Source organism: Papaver somniferum, unplaced genomic scaffold, assembly GCF_003573695.1.
Source record: "Papaver somniferum cultivar HN1 unplaced genomic scaffold, ASM357369v1 unplaced-scaffold_115, whole genome shotgun sequence".
Classification (NCBI taxonomy): domain Eukaryota; kingdom Viridiplantae; phylum Streptophyta; class Magnoliopsida; order Ranunculales; family Papaveraceae; genus Papaver; species Papaver somniferum.
The window spans coordinates 1,448,796-1,469,260 of NW_020620492.1; the positions used below are offsets into that span (position 1 = coordinate 1,448,796).

The 20,465-nt window shown below is 37.7% G+C and overlaps 2 long non-coding RNA genes across 4 annotated transcripts; both read left to right on the forward strand.

Annotated features, from left to right (window-relative positions):
• The first annotated feature begins 12,270 nt into the window (after positions 1-12,270).
• LOC113329115 lies at positions 12,271-13,334 on the forward strand. The gene is made up of 3 exons (XR_003349718.1): positions 12,271-12,718; positions 12,831-12,961; positions 13,256-13,334. It is a non-coding gene; the product is annotated as an uncharacterized LOC113329115 (long non-coding RNA).
• A 3-nt stretch (positions 13,335-13,337) lies between these two features.
• Positions 13,338-15,774, forward strand: LOC113329116. Of its 3 annotated transcripts, none has more exons than XR_003349721.1 (10): positions 13,338-13,380; positions 13,487-13,492; positions 13,609-13,683; positions 13,822-13,944; positions 14,336-14,383; positions 14,478-14,677; positions 14,795-14,968; positions 15,053-15,179; positions 15,384-15,452; positions 15,558-15,774. It is a non-coding gene; the product is annotated as an uncharacterized LOC113329116 (long non-coding RNA). The 3 variants fall into 3 exon arrangements; XR_003349719.1 differs by having other exon boundaries at positions 14,795-14,909; XR_003349720.1 differs by lacking the exon at positions 13,487-13,492 and having other exon boundaries at positions 14,795-14,909.
• The last annotated feature ends 4,691 nt before the right edge of the window (positions 15,775-20,465 follow it).

Consider the following 20,465-nt stretch of genomic DNA (forward strand, 5'->3'; position numbering starts at 1 on the left):
TATACTTGCAGGTGTAAATATAACCATAGTTTTAGGTTTAATTCCTTAGCTATCAAGTTTTTGGCGCCGCTGCCGGGGACTCGGTAGCGGTGCTGTTGCTGTTTGCTCTTTATCTTTGCTCTTATTTTCTGCATTTTACTGCATACTTTTCATTGTCACTGCATATTTGAACTTTCATTGCATATCTTGCACATAACCTCATTCTTGCATCTTCATCTGTCACTCTTGCTGTCACTCTTACAAGTTATTTCCCTTTGCTCATTTGCTGCTCACTTGCTCTTCTAGCTTGCTGTGTAGTCTCTCCTGTACATATGCATTTTTAGCTCAATCTTCACTGTTGCCATTCTTTTGCATTGCATTCCATTCCTGTAGCATAATTCATAACTGCATACCACTATATCTTAAACTTGAATTTTTAGTCTAGCTGCATACCATCGTCATCTTAAACTAATTCTGCATTTCATTCACTTTAGCATCTTGCTTTGTAGCCTTAGCCTTCGTCTCTTCCTGTAACTTAGCTCTTGTAATGATAGCTATGCATTGTCATTTTCAGCAACTTCTTAAACTGCATGTTCTCAGCAACTTTATATTCTGCATTCTGTAAGCATTTTCTCCATCAGCAATTGCACAACTGCATTGCAGTTCTTCAACTTTGCTTACTTTGCCCATGTTCTTTGTGTATTGATCACACACATTTAAGTGTGCAGGTAATTGGTGCTGATGTTGGTTGTTGCCTTGCTTGCCAGAGCTGCTGGTGGGCTGTAGGTACACTTTGCTTACCTAGATGCTGGGCTAGAAGAACCTTGTTGTTGGGCTGTAATCTGCAGAAGGAGAGGAAATTGAACCAAGCCCAACTGGGCCTTGAGTGTTGAAGCCAAAGCTTAGGATGATCCAAAGCCCAACTGGGCTTTTGCAACCAAACTGAGCAGCTGGGCTGTGCTTCAAAGGTAAGCCTAAACCCATTAAGAGAACCCAACCTGTGGGCTTCCATTTTTAATCTGTGGGCTTGTAATATTTTTTTTAATTTTAATTTTATTTCTTTCTTTATTTGGGATTGTAATAATTTTAGTTTTATTTTTATTTTCTTTTTTTTTGTGGGTTTGTAATAATTAGTTTTATTTTTATTTCTTTCTTTATTTAGGCTTGTAATTTAGTTGTTTGTTAGGCTTGTAGTTTCTTTTAAACTAAAAGTTGGGCTTCAAAACCCAACACACAAAAAAAAAAAAAAAAAAAAAAAAAAAAAAAATTGCTCCTTATTTCAAAAACCAAAATTTTTCTCCCTCTTTAAAAACCAAAATTTTATCCCAAGCAAAACCAAATTTTCTTTTCAAAACCCTTTCAAACCAAATTTTCAAAACCCATTAAAACCAAATTTTTTTGAAAAAATGGGCGAGTGTGTGAATAAACTCCGTAGTCTCCATGAATACATGTACCCTAACATAATAAGTCAGTTATCATGTATCGTCTTACCCCAGACTGATGGCCCATTTGAACTAAACGCAAGAATGATACAAATACTTCCTATATTTCGAGGGTTCGATTCTGAGAATCCCTATAACCATGTAAGAGAGTTTGAACAAATTGTCCGGGCATTACAACCTGACCATATATCCGAAGACTCTTTGAAATTGCGTTTGTTTACTTTTTCTTTAAAGGAAAAGGCCAAAACATGGTTTTACGGTTTGAGACCGCAGTCAATCACCACTTGGGACCAACTCACAAATCAATTTGTCGGAAAGTTCTTTCCACATCATAGGACCATCTCTATTCGTCGAAGTATTAATTGTTTTGTCCAGTTAGATGGAGAAACACTTTTCCATTATTTTGAACGATTTAATGATTTGTTGTTTGAGTGTCCTCATCATGGCCTCGAGAAGTGGAGACTGGTCGCCATTCTTTATGAGGGACTAGACTTTAAGTCTCGAGCCTTGGTTGAATCTATGTGTAATGGTGAATTCATTGATAAAACTGTGGACGATGCATGGTTATTTCTAGCTGAAGTTGCAGAGAAAACCCATCAGTGGGAAACCTATAGGGAAACTAGGACCATGCCACATGATATGGGTAATCACCATGAGTCAGATGTTGATTTTCCCAATGAGCTTAATTCTGGATATAGTGTTTCATACCCTATTGCTGAAAATGTCAATCCATATTCACCTATTTTAGAGGCAGATGTATGGACGAAAAACACTAATGGTTTTGACAAAGTAGGATTTTCATGTATTTGTGATGATGATGATTATGATGATGTTATATTAGAAGAACATGTCTATGCTGAAAATGTTATGGAACCTTTGGGTTCAAATACATTAGGCTTTTCTGCCCCGACCTTCAAGAATGATGTTTCTTCTAGTATTCCATATACATGTGATGAGGCTACTGATTTAGATATTGTGCAGTTATCCTGTGAAGAGCATGACTTAGGTAATGTTGAATCTTCTGTTGACACTAATGATCCTATGCATGAAAATATAGTTGATGTGTCTGATTCCATACTTAAGCCACAATATATTGCTTCTTTTGATGTTAATTTGGATATTTCGGATAACCATGATTCTGAATTTGGACTTGTGAAATTGTGTTGTGATGATGAGCATGCTACACAACTTGATTATGATTTAGAAAATGCTGATGTGACTGATAATATTGGTACTTTTGATCTCATGCATGTGAGAAACTTAGATGTCACCTTCTTGCCTAAGTCACAGATTGAGATTATTCCACCCAACCTAGATTTGGTTTGTAACAAAAAATTTTAAACCAACTTTTCTGAAGATTCCCAACCTAGGATTGGAACTGTGTGCCTCTCAAGTCCTCTTGGACTATTTTGCATCTAAATACAATACTTTTAAGGAGCCACAGTTGGAATATGCATGTTTGTCCATCCCAAACAAAGTCCATTTTCAGTTAGACCTTGTGAATCCTGCACCCCTAAAATTGTTAGATTTTGTGCTTAAAAGTAAACCTGTTGAAAATTTTAGGTTTAGGGGTGATTCATCCGGTTTTTCACTCTCGCTCTCATTTCAGTCCAATTTTAGTGTTTTGAAACTGTCTATGTTTCAACACTTTGTCTTTTGGGTTGATCCTCAACTCTTTAGATTGTTAGTGTATGGTGAATTTTTTGTATATAATCCAGTAGATAAAAAATTTTAAAACTCTTTTGTTTCTTTTGTACATATTTTTGCTAATCCACTATGATCTCGGCTGACATACGTTGGATTTTTACCTTGAATAACGGAGTTTTAATCTTGCTTTCACCGAAATCGGGTATTCTCTCTCCTTTTACTCTACTCAGCATGATCCTCTTCATATGTTGCATTATAATTTTGTTATCTTTTGAAACATTGAGGACAATGTTTAGTTTAGGTTTGGGGGTGAAAAGTAGATACTTTGATAATATGCCATAATTGAAAACAAGAACTCTTCCTTTTTGAAAAAAAATGAAAAAATCAAAATAAAAAAAATTAATTAATTAAAAAATCAAAAAAATGGAGCTCATTTACCTTGAAATGTTGACTCTTGTGCAAATATGTAATTTTTAGGAGTCTTAGTCTAGATATTTAGGCACCCTGATTCTAGCACAATTCACATAGTGATAAGAAACTTGCACGCGCACGATCTACCAATACATGTATAGCCTCGATCTTCAAGGTGTTTGATAGGAAGTTAGATTGCCAATCACTTTAGAATACTGAATGAGACTTGACTAGCTTGTTCTTTGGTTGGCTGGGATAGAAGTTGGAGGATACGTTAAGAAAAGCAACCATAGAATTTGACCGGATGCATTCGATAAGGACCACCTCTTGCTAAGAGTCATGTAATTATGTTTTTCTTTTTGTTCATGTATCAAAAGTGTCACTATGTTGTAAAGATCAAAGTTATTTCTTCATTAAAAAAAAAAAAAAAAAAAATCAAAAAAAAAAATATTCATTCAAGTATTTATTTATTCCATGTTTTGTCATGTTAAAGACAATAGTTCTCTCTTGTTCCAAAAATAAAAAAGAGTAATCAATGTAAATAAGAGTCATGTAAAGAGTCATCTTTTTGTTGTAAATAGTATTGTAATAAGCAAGGAGGGTGCAGCCATCGATGTATAACGCGGGTACACTGAAATATCACCAACTCATTGGGTGAACATTCACAATTCTCGTAAAGCCGGACAGCTAGCTTGGCTTAGAATTCGGTTCTTAGCCTAAAAACTATCTCTTGGTGATTAGTAGTCATAACTTCAGATCTTTCTTTACACATGTGTAGATACACTTTACACTCTTATCACATGTCTTTATTTGTTATCAGTGCTAGGATTGTGCCTTTGATAGCTAGATTGACATCTCCATTTTGCTGTGAGCTTAAACTGACTTGCACATGTCACATTTGATGGAATCTGAGCTTATATTTTGACCTAGAACTTTGTAGGTACGTTCTAAGCAAACCTTCACGAGACTTCACTCGTCCACTAGGGACACTTAGTGGTTTAAAAGGCTTAGTGCATACGCTAAATGCATTCGAGAGACCATCCACAGTGGTATAGGTAGGATTTCCTTAGTTTTGTTTTACTTGAGGACAAGTAAAATTCAGGTTTGGGGGTATTTGATGAGTCCTAAAAAGTGCATATTTCTATATCTTTTTGTTGGCATTTAACTCATCTTTTGTGCATTAATTCTACATTTTATCCCATATTCTGTATTTTCTTTGTTTTCAAGAATAAATATTTTTATTAACTAATTTTGCATTTTTAGGTAATAAATAAAGTTTGGATGAATAGCGGAGCGAAAAGAGCAGAAAAGTAGTGAAAAGCCGGGAGGAATTACACAAGGAAGCCGCGAAGAATGTTGTGCACAAGACCAAAAGGCTAGAAGTGGGCTTGAAGAGGAAGAATTGTTCTTAAACAAGATATGGGCTTGGCATACCCAAGGCCCAGAACCCTCACCCAAACCCATTACCAATATCCATACCCGCATTCATCTTCAGCCGTCAGATTGGATCATCTCAGCATCCTACGGTCGCTTCATCGTCGTGCATCGAAGTCTGAAGCTCCTGTCAAACACTACAACACCTAACTCCATCTTGGACCGTCAGTTTTGATATATTACATATCCAACGGTCGCTCCACATCCATTTACATCACATCGTTGGATCTTTCCCTCATCCTATCATCCTACGGATTCCCCTCACAAAACATCGAGATTTGATGGGTCTGCTCAACACCCAAACAACCAAATACCTATACCCGCAAAACAAACAACCCCTTCCTCAAACCCCATCGACTCCATCTTCTCCCTCACCCGCTGCAACCACCACCTTACCCTGCCCCGCTCAACCACCACCTCAACCACCACCATCTCCTCTCAAATCAACCAAACACCATAACCCATCTCCACTACCATCATTACAACCTATCTAGCCACCTAATTTCCCATTTTTATACACGTTTTTCTCAAAACCCTAACGTGTGAAAAATTGGTAAATTAGGTGAGTTAGGAGAGCAATTGGAGGTATGGGAAGCAAGAGAAGACTAATTCTAAGCATGGGTTGAAGTTTGATTGGAGTCAGATATCATGTAAATTTCTAATTTTAATTTCTAAAACCCTAATTTTTCTGATTTGGGAAATTTTTGGGGGAAATCAATTGAATGTTAAATTGAAGTATGGGATTGTCTATTAGGATTGTTATCAGAGTTAGGTAGGATTTTTTTTATTTAATTTGTATTTTCACCAAACCCTAATTGGACTGATGTGGTCCTGTTTTGGGGAAAGTTAGTTTGTGTATAAATAGGGATGATGGGTGTGTGTTAGAGGATATGCCTGGACTAGCCAGAGCACCACCAAGAGGCCTGGAATAGCCAGGACCTCAGCTGTTAATTTTGTTTTCAATATCAGTTCATTTTAAATTTCAGTTGTCAATTCATCATGTTTTAGTTTAATTGCTAAGGGGGAGATGAAATCATGATGCTTCTGCTAATTCAATCCAAGCTAGATATTGTGCTTGTTGTGCTGAAATGTTTAGGATAGTCTTAATCAAAGAACATCATTTAGGTTGTTAAAACACCTAAGTGGCTTCTCTGCGGGTAGTTGCAGTGTGAGAGCCCCAACTATCACAAGGTTTAGAATTATCTTAGTGCCTTTAGCTTCCTTTCTAACCCAACCCTTTGATGAGCAGCAGGCATAGAACCTCCACTGCCATCTAGTTTGTCAGAAAGCCTAGAAGCTGACTGATAACTAACAAGGGACAAGAGCAGTATTGAACTGAGATTGCCTTAGCTTAGGTAAAATGGTGGATTCGAAGCCTTAGTACCCTGTTGCATTGCTTTACTTTCTGTCACTATTTCAGTCACATACCAAAACAGCTCAGTTGTGTTTCAACACAACACAAAATTCATTCCCACTGTCACTAGAAAAGTAGAAACAACACCAGCTCCCTCCTTGTCCCTGTGGACTTCCCCTGCTTATTCACTATCTACTATCTGACCCTGTATACTTGCAGGTGTAAATATAACCATAGTTTTAGGTTTAATTCCTTAGCTATCACGCGACAAGGTGGTTGGCATGCCATTGGCACATGTGGCATGGTTGGCATGCCTTGGCACGGTTTGGGCGTGACCAAAATTATGGTTTTGGGCCAAAGGTTACCATGCGTTGGTTGGCGACCTTGGGCGACTAAGATTTGCATCTTAGATGGAAGGATGGTCGTTGATCGTCGCAAGACTTTGTTTTGGTAACCGCATAGGGAAGGCCGGCATGGTATGGGGCGGCAAGCACTACACCAAAACCAGGATTTTGTAACAGTGCAACCTGTCACAGTTTATTTTTCAGTCACAGATATACCTGTGATAAGTCCTGCAACAGTTATAACTGTTATTAAATTTTGTATTCGTGATAATAATTAGGAATATTAAATTCTTTTATTAGTCACAATAATATTTGTTGACAATTTTACAGACAATCACAATTATAATTCAAAGTGATGATTCCACCCAAATATTTCACTACATCTAAAACAACCCCAAAATTGTAACACTTTGAATTTTACTTGTCACTAATTTTCCCACATTTATACAAACTAACAATTATATTTCATTTCTATAAATCAAAATACAATTTTCTTTTTCTTTTTAATTTTCTTAATATTAGAAAACAGGATCAAGACCAAGTCAACAAGTCATGAGACTCATGACTTTATAGAAATTTGACTTGACATATCTGCTTCTTCCGAAGACGGAGAAAATTACCAGACTACCCTTATCGGAATAAGTGCAATGAAAATTCCGAAAAATATGAAAATGACCAGACTACCTTATCGGAAATAAGTAAAGTAAATATTACAAAATATTACCCTTAATGGAAAAAAGTGCAACAAAATATTATGCAGAATGTGAAAATAACCAGGCTACCCTTATCAGAAATAAGTGAAGTAAATATTACAGACTATGAAAATGACCATATTACCCTTAATGGAAATTAGTGCAATAAATATTATGGAAAATGTGAATATGACCGGACTACCCTTATCGGAAATAAGTAAAGTAAATATTACAGACTGTGAAAGTAACCATACAACCCTTATAAGAAATAAGTAAAGTAAATATTACATACAATGAAAATGACCACTTTACCCTTATTGGAAACATATGCAATAAATATTATGGAGACTGTGAAAATGACCAGACTACCCTTATCGGAAATAAGTAAAGTATATATTACAGACTGTAAAAATGACCATATTACAGTTACTGGAAATTAGTGCAATAAATATTATTGAGAATGTGAAAATGACCAGACTACCCTTATTAAAAATAAGTAAAGTTAATATTTCAGACTGTGAAAATGACCATATTACCCTTACTATAAATTAATGCAATAAACATCATGGAGACTATAAAATGACCAAACTGACCTTATCAACAATAAGTCAAGTAAATATTACAGTGTGTGAAAATGCCCATTGTACCCTTACTGGAAATAAGGTTGATAAATGTTATGGAGACTGCGAAAATGACCAAACTACCCTTGTCGGAAATAAGTAAAGTAAATATTACAAACTATGAAAATTACCATATTACCCTTAATGGAAATTAGTGCAATAAATATTATGGAGATTGTTACCCTTAATGACCAAACTACCATATCACCATATTACCCTTAATGCACAGTCTCCATAATATTTATTGCACTTATTTCCAGTAAGGGTAGTATGGTCATTTTCACTGTCTGTCATATTCACTTTACTTATTTCCGATAAGGATAGTCTGGTCATTTTGACAGTCTCCATAATATTTATTGCACTTATTTCCAGTAAGGGTAAAATAGTCATTTTCACATTCTGTAATATTTACTTTACTTATTTTGATAAGGGTAGTCTGGTCATTTTCACAGTCTCCATAATATTTATTTCACTAATTTTCAGTAAGGGTAGTATGGTCATTTTCACCGTCTGTGTGATATTTATTGCACTTGTTTCCAGTAAGGATACTTTGGTCATTTTGACAGTCTCCATAATATTTATTGTAATTATTTTCAATAAGGGTAAAATTGTCATTTTCACATTCTGTAATATTTACTTTAATTATTTTGATAAGGGTAGTCTGGTTATTTTCACAGTCTCCATAATATTTATTTCACTAATTTCCAATAAGGGCAGTATAGTCATTTTCACCGTCTACGTGATATTTACTACACTTATTTCTAATAAGGGTAGTTTGGTCATTTTGACAGTCTTCATAATATTTATTGCATTTACTTCCAGTAAGGGTAAAATAGTCATTTTCACAGTCTATAATATTTACTTTACTTATTTTTGATAAGGGTAGTTTGGTCATTTTCACTGTCTCTGTGATATTTGTTAACTTATTTCTAGTAAGGGTAATATGGTCATTTTCACAATCTGTGTAACTTATTTGTTAACTTATTTCCGATAGTAGTATGGTCATTTTAACTGTATCCATGATATTTATTGCACTAATTCCTAGTAAGGGTAATATGGTCATTTTTACTGTCTGTGTGATATTTATTGTACTTATTTCCAGTAAGGGTAATATGGTCATTTTCACAATCTGTAATATTTATTTCACTTATTTCCGATAAGAGTAGTATGGTCATTTTCACTATCTCCATGATATTTATTGCACTAATTTCTAATAAGGGTAATATGGTCATTTTCACTGTTTGTATTATTTACTTTACTTATTTCCGATAAGGGTAATATGGTCATTTTCTTAAACTGTAATATTTACTTTACTTATTTTCGATAAGGGTAGTCTGGTCATTTTCACTCTAGTAATCTTTGAACCTGTGATGTTCGAATCCGATATATTTCGTCTGCAGATTATCCAAACGAGAAACTCAAGTCTAACTCTAGTAATCTTTGAACCTGTGATGTTCAAATATGATATATTTTGTTTCCAGTTCATCCGAACGAGAAACTCATGTCTAACACTAGTAATCTTTGAACCTGTGATTTTTCAATTCTGATATATTTCTTCTTCAGTTCATCCAAATGAGAAACTCAAGTCTAACACTAGTAATCTTTGAACCTGTGATTTTTCAATTCTGATATATTTCGTCTTCAGTTCATCCAAATGAGAAACTCAAGTCTAACTCTAGTAATCTTTGAACCTGTGATGTTCAAATATGATATATTTTGTTTCCTGTTCATCCGAACGACAAACTCAAGTCTAACGCTAGTAATCTCTGAACCTGTGATGTTCAATTCTCATATATTTCGTCTTCAGTTCATCCGAACGAGAAACTCAGGTCTAACTCTACTAATTTTTGAACCTGTGATGTTCATTTCTGATATATTTCGTCTTCAGTTCATCCGAACAAGAAACTCATGTCTAACTCTAGTAATATTTGAACCTGTAATGTTTAATTCTGATATATATTTCGTCTTCAGTTCATCCGAACGAGAAACTCAAGTCTAAATCTAGTAGTCTTTGAACTCGTGTTGTTCAATACTGATATATTTCGTCTTCAGTTCATCCGAACGAGAAACTCAAGTCTAACTCTAGTCTCTGAACCTGTGTTGTTGAATTCTGATATATTTCGTCTTCAGTTCAATCGAACGAGAAACTCAAGTCTAACTCTAGTAGTCTTTGAACCTGTGTTTTTCAATTCTGATATATTTCATCTTCAGTTCATCCGAACGAGAAACTCAATTCTAACTCTAGTAGTCTTTGAACCTGTGATGTTCAATTCTGATATATTTCGTCTTCAGTTCATCCGAACGAGAAACTTAAGTCTAACTCTAGTACTCTTTGAACCCGTGTTATTCAATTCTGATATATTTCGTCTTCAATTCATCCGAACGAGAAACTCAAGTCTAAATTTAGTAGTCTTTGAACCTGTGTTGTTCAATTCTGATATATTTATTATTCAGTTCATCCGAACGAGAAACTCAAGTCTAACTCTAGTAATGTTTGAACCTGTGACGTTCAATTCTGATATATTTCGTCTTCAGATCACCCGAACGAGAAACTCAGGTCTAACTCTAGTAATCTTTGGACATGTTATGTTCAATTATGATATATTTCGTCTCCAGTTCATCCGAACGAGAAACTCAAGTCTAACTCTAGTAATCTTTGGACCTGGGATGTTCAATTCTGATATATTTCGTCTTCAGGTCATCCGAATCAGAAACTCAGGTCTAACTCTACTAATCTTTGAACTCGAGATGTTCAATTCTGATATATTTCATCTTTAGTTCATTCTAACAAGAAACTCAGGTCTAACTCTAGTAATTTTTGAACCTGTGATGTTGAATTCTGATATATTTCATCTTCAGTTCATCCAAACGAGAAACTCAGGTCAAAATCTAATAATTTTTGAACTTGTGATATTTTCGAACCTGATATATTCCTTCTCCAGTTCACCTGAATTAGAAACTCAGATCTAAATTTAGTAATGTTAACCTGGGATGTTTTCGAATATGATATATTTCTTCTTCGGTTCACCCGAATGAGAAACTCAGGTCTATATTTAGTAATCTTCGAACCTGGGATGTTCGAATCTGATATATTTTGCTCCAGTTCATCCAAATGAGAAACTTGGGTCTAACTCCAGTAATCTTTGAACCTGGGATGTTCAAATATAGTATATTTCTTCTCTAGTTCACCTGAATGAGAAACTCAGGTCTAACTTTAGTTATCTTAACCTGGGATGTTTTCGAATCTGATATATTTCTTCTCCAGTTCACCCGAATGAGAAACTCAAGTCTAACTTTAGTAATCTTCGAACCTAGGATGTTTGAATCTGATATATTTTGTGTCCAATTCATCTAAGTGAGAAGCTTGGGTCTAACTCCAGTAATCTTTGTACCTGGGATGTTCAAATATAACATATTTCTTCTCGAGTTCACCCGAATGACAAACTCAGGTCTAACTTTAGTAATCTTAACCTGTGATGTTTTCGAATATGATATATTTCTTCTCCAGTTATTCCGAATGAGAAACTCAGGTCTAACTCTAGTAATCTTTGAACCTGAGATGTTCGAATCTGATATATTTCTTCTCTAGTTCTTCCAAATGAGATCGTATGTCAATCATAACAGGGGTAAGTCTTCAATCATCATCATTTGTATGTTTTCGATTTAGGGTTTCATCATCTTTTTCTTTTTTTTGTCGATTTTTAGGGTTTTGGAGCTTTGAAGAACTGATCTTAAATATGAGCTTAGTAGGTATAGTGGACTTTGCAATAAGTTTTAGGTATAATGGATTTTGTACCTATTATTAAAACCATTTGAACCATTCAATAATTTCTCTTTGACACATAGCAAGAACCTAACCATCATGAGAGAAAATTCGGCCTATATATAAAATTAAATTAATAAGTATTTTCAGACTTTACCGACATACGTGTATAAGTCGTTTTATGTATTTGAATACATGAGAGAAAATTCGGCCTATATAAAAAATTAAATTAATATGTATCTTTAGACTTTACCGAGAAAAAATAGCATTTTATGAGGAGCCTTTGAGTGGGTATAAGAATTCTATGTTTTATGGTAATATAAAAAATATATGAGCTCCTAACCGAAAATCAGCTTGTGGCACTTTGGTTAGATTCCCGTATGGATATCCTGACCTCTCAAGTTCGACCCCTTCCCTTCATTAATTTTTTTTGAGTATAAAAATCCAGTGGCGTGCATCTCTACCACTACCCCACTTTAATCGAGTTACAGTGCATGTACATGTGCGAAATACGCAAACAAAAAATCGTATCCCTATATCTATTAGGTTTTATTTTATGAAGTGAAGTTATAGAAGAGAGAGAATATCAGTCAACCTTATCTCTTTTTCATTCTCCTCCGCCTCTTACTCTCTCCATTTTCTCTGTGAACATGTAACTCTAACCTATTATATGTGTTTTGTGTCTATCTTACATCTTCTAATGTTTCTGCAATAAATCGAAACACGATCTGATCGAAGAAGAAGAAATTTTGTTTTTCTATTTCTGTTTATACTTACTCGGAACAACAGCTAAGTGAATCTATGAACTGATTTCAGTTTCAATTGTTTTTTGTTTGATCGATTATGAGTTACTTTTGATGACATATTTCTAATCTTGTTTTTCTGTGTGATTTATTAGGTTTTTTCGAAGGAGAACGAGTAGAGGAGAAACCCTAAATTTATCAGCAAGAAGAGAAGAAATCCTAGCCTCTATTTTGGAACCAAAGTGAGTTCTTCTTCGGTTTTCTTGGTGAAGTCAATCTTTCAACTCAGGTAATGTTTTCTCAAAAACCAATTTCTTTTTTAACAATTTGATTTGGCTTATTGATTTGATTTTGTGTTATTAGTAATAAAGTGTTTTCTGATGGGGTTTTTATTTTTGAAGGTTGTTGTGAAGGTTATATATAAATCTGAAGGAGGAGTATAGATCTTCTGAGTAGTATTTTTTTTGGGGGTTTGCCGAATCATTAAGATGAAGCTATAGAATGTTGGACTCATAGATCTAAATAACTACGGGTCTGAACTCATAAATTTTGTGTTGTTTTGATCTTTATTTATGTTTAGTAACCAATTTAAAATGATTTTGATTATTATTGTATGGGTTTATTTGTATGTATGTGGTTGATAATGGGACTGAATCTGGGATTTTTTGAGTTTCGATAGTCGTTATAAGGATAGTTTTTATTTTTATGATTTCGGTTGGCTATTGGAACTGAATGAGGGATCTAGGTAAAGTTTTCCAGGGGAAAGAATCATTTAGGGCTGTGAATATGTGATTTTTGCAGTTTTAATGTTGGTTTTACTTTGCAGCAAGCAGAAGTTTTAAGGATCAACAAACTTTAAAATGGAGGAAAACTATGGAGCTAAGGTGGGGGGCATGTGTGGACTGACAGCAGAACATTGGGAGAACGAAAGACAAAGAATGACGTAACTCGGTAGTTCTTTATCTCGTAGCTTGGTTCTGTTTATAACTTAGCTCTGTCTTTAAATATGTAATTCCTTTCGCCAGTATTTTATAATTTCCCTTTAAATGTATTGCAGGTAATGGTAATGACCTCCCAGATTATATTGGATGCTATGAGGAAAGCATTTTTCAGTTTAGATAATGTGTCTACTGGTGTTTGATAATGGTCATAAGATTAACCATTGATGGGCTTTCACAGGAAGGAGCTATCTTTGCTTCTATGCCAACAACATTATTTTGGATGGCTTATATTGCTTGTTCGTTGCTTACATGGGTATGTATATTGAAGAACCAAGATATACCTTTTACTCTGAACTATGTGTCATCTTGCTCTTCTAACACTAAATCTTGTTTTATCTTAGCCTGTTAGAGACATCTTACAATAATATTTTGTATTGTATTTTTTTTTCAGAGTTGATGGGGTCAGTTATCTCTCATTACAAGGAATCAGTAACACCTCCAAGGAATCAACCTGTCTAATTTTAGGCCATTTGGAAGGCGTTGGTAGGACTACTTTTAATTCTTTACCAATCAGGTGAATATACTTCTATTTTTACGCAAATTTATTATTAGTGGATGGTGTGTTTTAAACTTAGTAATATTAACATTGCTTGATTTATGATAGTGAATGACGGAAGTTAATGGTTGCATGAGATTGGAACAATATATACTTTGGTCTAAAATTGATTCCGGTGTTTAGAAATTTTGCGAACATGTCAATGGTTAAGTACTATGACAAACAGACAACTTTAACACCTTATGCTCCGTTGATCCCACAGTATGTGAAGTTTCTATGACTATGGGTGTTACAAAACGTAATATCATCTTAGATATATAAGGAACAATGTTTTTCTGTTAGTATGAGTTAGTTGTGAAGGTTCTTACGCTAGTTTGACCTTGTTTTGTGTAATTTACTATTTTGGCAGGCTCCCAAAAGAGGGGTGAAGGCACCAGTGGCGGCAAAGAAGAAGACCGTAAGTTTTAGTTTCTTGTGAACATGTTCACCAAAGAAGATATTTTACTATATATGTAGCTTTCCCTGCTGAAGATGGAATTTTCATCTTGCAGGATAAGGTTGTGAACCCTTTATTTGAAAAGCGTCCAAAAAAATTTGGTATTGGTGGTGCATTGCCTCCAAAAAGGATTTGCATAGGTTCGTGAAATGGCCAAAAGTTGTCCGCATTCAACGCCAAAGGAGGATTTTAAGCAAAGTTCGAAGGTTCCACCTGCTTTGAACCAGTTCACAAAGACCTTAGATAAAAACCTTGGTATGTATGTCGAGTTTCGTATATGTATTACATTTATTATGTCTCTGTAATGCTATAAGAACGATACAGTTCATTATTTCTTAGCAGGACCTGACCCAATTGCATTTGCTTTTCCAGGAAAACGACAAAGTTGGAGGACGATTTATATAGTTCGGTTACATATTACTTGGAATGCTTGTTGGACCTGCAACTGCTGGAAGAGGAGAATCATATTTATTTAACAAAAGAGAAGGTCAATTCATTGCCTGGCATATCGCCTATTTTACTACCGATCATCTAATTTATTGCTGGGTATTGAATTTTTAAACAAATTTCTCAAGTATAAGTCGGAAGTGTCTAATTTACTACTGATTGGTGCAATTCATTTCCTTGCAGATCGGACGATGGTGGATGCTTGCCTTACAGAAGGTGCTCACTACCAGGACCTTGTTCAGGTGCATAACTCATAAGTGTTGCAGATTTGAAAAACAATCGGCACGCAAGACAAGGCAAAGACTGTTATGTGAGTTCTGTCTTTTAGCCTACTTATATGCTATCCATTTAAGTTTCTAAACATATGTTATATTCCCTCAAACTTAGGAATATGAATTCTATCCAAGTATCAAACTTCATGAAGAGAGATCAATAATAATGTAGTTCTTTACATTTCTTTATTCTGTTTTTATCAAAACTTGTCATTAACATGTTCAATTTTTATTATTTGTAGCTCATGCGTGTTTGATGCCAATGCTGGAATTACTTGAAATGATAAATTTGTCTATGCTCGCGTTAAATGGTATGATAACAAATCTTGTTGATTCATTTGTATATTTTTATTCTCTTGCAACTTCTTATCTCATTATGTATTAATTAAGTTAAGCTTGTTTTTTCTTGGTTGCAGCTCACAAAGTGTTGGCTCTGAATTGTGCTTGGTTAAATAAAACAATTTTTTGGTTGCAAGTATCATAATGAATAGACCTTTGTGCTTGTATTTCCCCAATGTATGTATGAGTGTTGAAATGTGTGTGGCAGCCTGTGTTTCAGGATAAATTGTGTCGCAGGCCTGTAAACTGGAAGCCCAGGTCCGTTATAACGGATCTGGACTATCCATTTTTTTTAATTATAATTTAAAGAATTGTCACGGAAATAATTGTTACACAAAGTGTTAGTAAAAAAGAACACATGTCATCATCTGGGTGCTGATATAGGACGATGACACGTGTTAAAAAATATTTGTTACAAGCAATAGGTAACACTTATAAGTGTTACTGTAACCGTTACTACAAGAACACAGGTGTTCTTAAAGGGATCGTTGCAATAATATACTCACACCTAAACTGTGACAGTTTTCGTGACAAATGAGCCACGTGTCGCTTTCTTAAAATTAGGTCAATTGTGGCTAATAATTATTGTAACGCTTTTTATATGTGACTGTATCTGGATCTTGTCACAGATATAACCGTTACAAAACACGATCACAATTATTAATAACGGCCTATTTAGTACAGTTATAACCATTACAAATTCAATAAGTAACAGGTATAGCCTGTGACAAAATCCTGGAAATGGTGTAGTGAAGGTGGCTGGCATGTCATTGGCACATGTGGCATGGCCGGCATGCCTTGGCGCGGTTTGGGCGTAACCAAAACTAGGGTTTTGGGACAAAGGTTACCATGCATTGGTTGGCGACCTTGGACGGCTAAGATTTGCATCCTAAATGGAAGGATGGCCGTTGATCGTCGCAAGCCTTTGTTTTGGTTACCGCATAGGGGAGGTCGGCATGGTATGGTGCGGAAAGGTGGCTGGCATGCCATTGGCACATGTGGCATGGCCGGCATACCTTGGAGCGATTTGGGTGTGACCAAAACTAGGGTTTTGGCGTTGGGCCAATGGTTACCATGTGTTGGTTGGTGACCTTGGACGGCTGAGATTTGCATATAAGATACAAGGGTGGTCGTTGATTGTCGCATGCCTTTGTTTTGGCAGCCGTGAAGGGAAGGCCGGCATGGCATGGCTTAGGCGCGGCAAGGTCGATGGCGCGGCATGCCATTGGTACATGTGGCATGGTAGGCATGCCTTGGCGTGTTTAGGCGCGACCAAACTAGGGTTTTGGCGTTGGGCCAAAGGTTACCATGCGTTGGTTGGTGACCTTGGACGGATGAGATTTGCATCTAATATGGAAGGGTGGTCGTTGATCATCGCACGACTTCGTTTTGGTAGCCTCATAGGGAAGGCCGGCATGGTATGGCGCGGCAAGGTGGTTGGTAGGCCATTGGCACATGTGGGATGGCATGCCTTGCCGCGGTTTGGCGTGGCCAAAACTAGGGTTTGAGCAAAAGGTTACCATGCGTTGTTTGGCGACCTTGGACGTCTAAGATTTGCATCTAAGATGGAAGGGTGGTTGTTGATCATCGCACGCCTTCGTTTTGGTAGCCGCACAGGGAAGGCCGACATGGTACGGCGTAGCAAGGTGGTTGGCATGCCATTGGTACATGTGGTGCGACTGGCATGGTTGGCATGCCTTGGCGCGGTGGTGCGGCTAGCATGGCATGTCATTGGCGCAGTGGTACGGATGGCATGGTTGGCATGCCTTGGCGCGGAACTGCGGCTGGCATTGTTGGCATGCCTTGGCTTGGAGGTGCGACTGGCATGGCATGCCATTGGCGCAGTGGTGCGGCTGGCATGGTTGGCATGCCTTGGTGCGGAGATGTGGCTGGCATGGTATGTCATTGGCACAATGGTATGGCTGGCATGGTTGGCATGCCTTGGTGCGGTGACGTGGCTGGCATGGTCTTCCATTGGCGAAGTGGTTCGGCTGGCATGGTTGGCATGCCTTGGCGCGGTAGCATGAGAATTAGGGTTTGGCATAGATGATTTCAGTTAGTGTTAAGGGTTATGTCGTGGAACATGACCCATGTAAAAAAAAAAGGGTACCTCGGTAATTCTTAGATAGGCATGCTGATTGATCCAATAAATGTGTTAATGGTCATAGTGATGTCATGCCATATGTACAATTTTACGTTTTTGACCCTAAGCTAAAAACCACCATCAACAACTCTTGACCAAAACTTGTGTTTGGTGGAAATAGGTGAGACCTATTTATACAAGTCCCAAGAAACGTATCCTAGTCTCGTAAAAAGTGGAAACGGTTGAGTAAATAGAAGAAAGCGGTAACGGGTAACGCTTGGAATTGATGTTTCCATAATTAAGGAAACGTTTCACCATTAATCCTTGTATTTACTAACCGCCTCACTCTTATGACACTTTCTTGTAACAGGCATAGTGTACGCCGCACGATGTAAATTGGCAGACCAATACCCTGATGAGCATCCCCCAGTTTGTGACATGTTTTGATGTCTCGAGTGTTTTCGTGGAAAAAGTGTAGCATGTTTCTATTGTTTGGAAAATTAAGATTGATAGGCTTGACGGTTCGGTAGTGACCTTCGACGGTCGAGATTTTACATCTTGAGAGGAAGGCTAGCCATTGATTGTGGTTACCTTCTGTTGGTATCCAGTAGCGTGGCCACGGTGCTGGCATGGCTTGTGCATGCTCTAGGCGTGGCTAATTAGGGTTTGGTGCCGTGACCAAAGAATTGGCATGGATAAGTGTGTGACGTGGCCAAAGAGTTGGCAGTGCAGCCAAAGGCTGCCACAAGTCGTTTGGTGGCAAGTTTGTACGGCTAAGATCTGCATCTCAGGGGGGAAGGATAGTCGTTGATTGTTGCAACCTTCCATTTGGCAGCCAGCGGCATGGATGCATGGCTGGCATGGCTTTGGCGTGGCCAAATTAGGGCTTTGGAACCGTGGACAAATTAGGGTTTTGGCACCGTGATAGACACATTTTTGTGTCCAAGTTGTCCTCAACTTTCTGTATTGTTGGTACTCGATTTTGTACTTATTATGGTATTTTTTGTGTTAGTACACATTTTTATTCACGTGATTACAACAAGTTTTACGTGTGCTTCTCGTGTTTGGATACCACTTGGTCTCTGAAGAAGCGTGGAGAAGTCAATTAAGGAAATTTCAGAGGCAGCAGACGTGTAGGAGAAGGATTTTTGGAAATAAAATATTCCGAGAATATTACCCTTCACTGCCGAATAAAGAGAGATTACTGTGAGTTATTACGGAGTATTTTATTCGACTGTTGAGTATAAATATCATCCTAGGGTAGCAGAGAAGGGGATGGGGAGAATTGGGAGAAGTTCAGAGCATCACAGAGTCGGGACGACCACTTGCAGGAAAATTCTTTTTATGCTGGTGCATGATGAACATAAGACGCAACAGAACAGTCATTCATCAACAGTGACAACGACAAACACCAGTGGGTCGTATAGCTACAGTGGCAGTGACAGTTTTCATTTATCGTTCTTTGTAACAGCTGGTTTGTAACAAACATAAATGTTACAAAACCGGTTTTATTAAGTATAAAGACCCAGGGTCCCCTACCATTTCTTGCACAATAGGTAAATACCGTGTTGAGAAAGCTTTGCTTGACGTAGGAGCCGGTGTGAACTTACTTCCATACCATGTGTACCTTAAGCTAGGACTTGGTGAGATGAAACCTACCCATATAACACTTCAGTTAGTTGATAGGTCCGTTAAAATTCCTCGTGGTGTAATCGAGGAAATTCTTATTAGAGGTCAACAAGTTTATATATCCAATGGATTTTTTTATCCTAGATACCCAACCTGTACCCGACCCAGAGAACCAAATACCAGTGATTTTAGGTCGCCCATTTTTAGCTACATCCAATGCGATCATTAACTATCGAAATGGTATCTTGAATTTGTCTTTTAGTAATATGACTATTGAGCTGAACATTTTTAATATTAGTAAGCTACCCTCTGAACTAGATGACTCGAACGAAGGGTGAGATTTGCATCTCAGAAGGAAGGGTGGCCGTTGATTGTTTCAACCCTTCGTTTGGAACCCAGTAGCATAGAGACATGGCCGGCATGGCTTTGGCATGGTTTAGGCGTGGCCAAGCTAGGATTTTGGCATAGTTTTAGGCGCTACCAAAATCTAGGGTTTTGGAATAGTTTAGGCGCGGCCAAAATTAGGGATTGGCATTGGGCCAAAAGTTGCCACGCGTTTGGTGGCAAACTTGGACGGTTGAGATTTGGATCTCAGAATGAAGGGTGGTCTTTGATTGTTACAACCCTTCGTTTGGTAGCCAGCGGCATGGAGGCATGGCCGGCATGGCTTTAGTGCGGAGGTGTGGCTGACATGGCATGCCATTGGCACTATGGTGCGGCTGGCATGGTTGGTATGCCTTTGGCGCGGGGAAGTGGCTGGCATGGCATGCCATTGGCACAGTGTTGCGGCTGGGATGGTTGGCATGCTTTTGGCGCAGAGATGTGGTTGGCATGGCATGCCATTGGCACTATGGTGCGGCTGGCATGGTTGGTATGCCTTTGGCGCGGAGATGTGGCTGGCATGGCACACCATTGGTACAGTGGTGCGACTAGCATGGTTGTCATGCCTTTGGCATGGAGATGTGGCTGGCATGGCATGCCATTGGAACGGTGGTGAAGCTAGCATGGTTGGCATGCCTTTGGCGTGGAGATGTGACTGGCATGGCATGCCATTGGCAGGTGGTGCGACTGGCATGGTTGGCATGCCTTTGGCACGGAGATGCGGCTGGAATGGCATGTCATTGGCACGGTGGTGCGGCCGGCATGGTTGGCATGCCTTTGCGGCAAAGATGTGGCTGGCATGGCATGCCATTGGAACGGCGGTGCGGCCGGCATGGTTGGCATGCCTTTGGCGTGGAGATATGGCTGGCATGGCATGCCATTGGAACGGTGG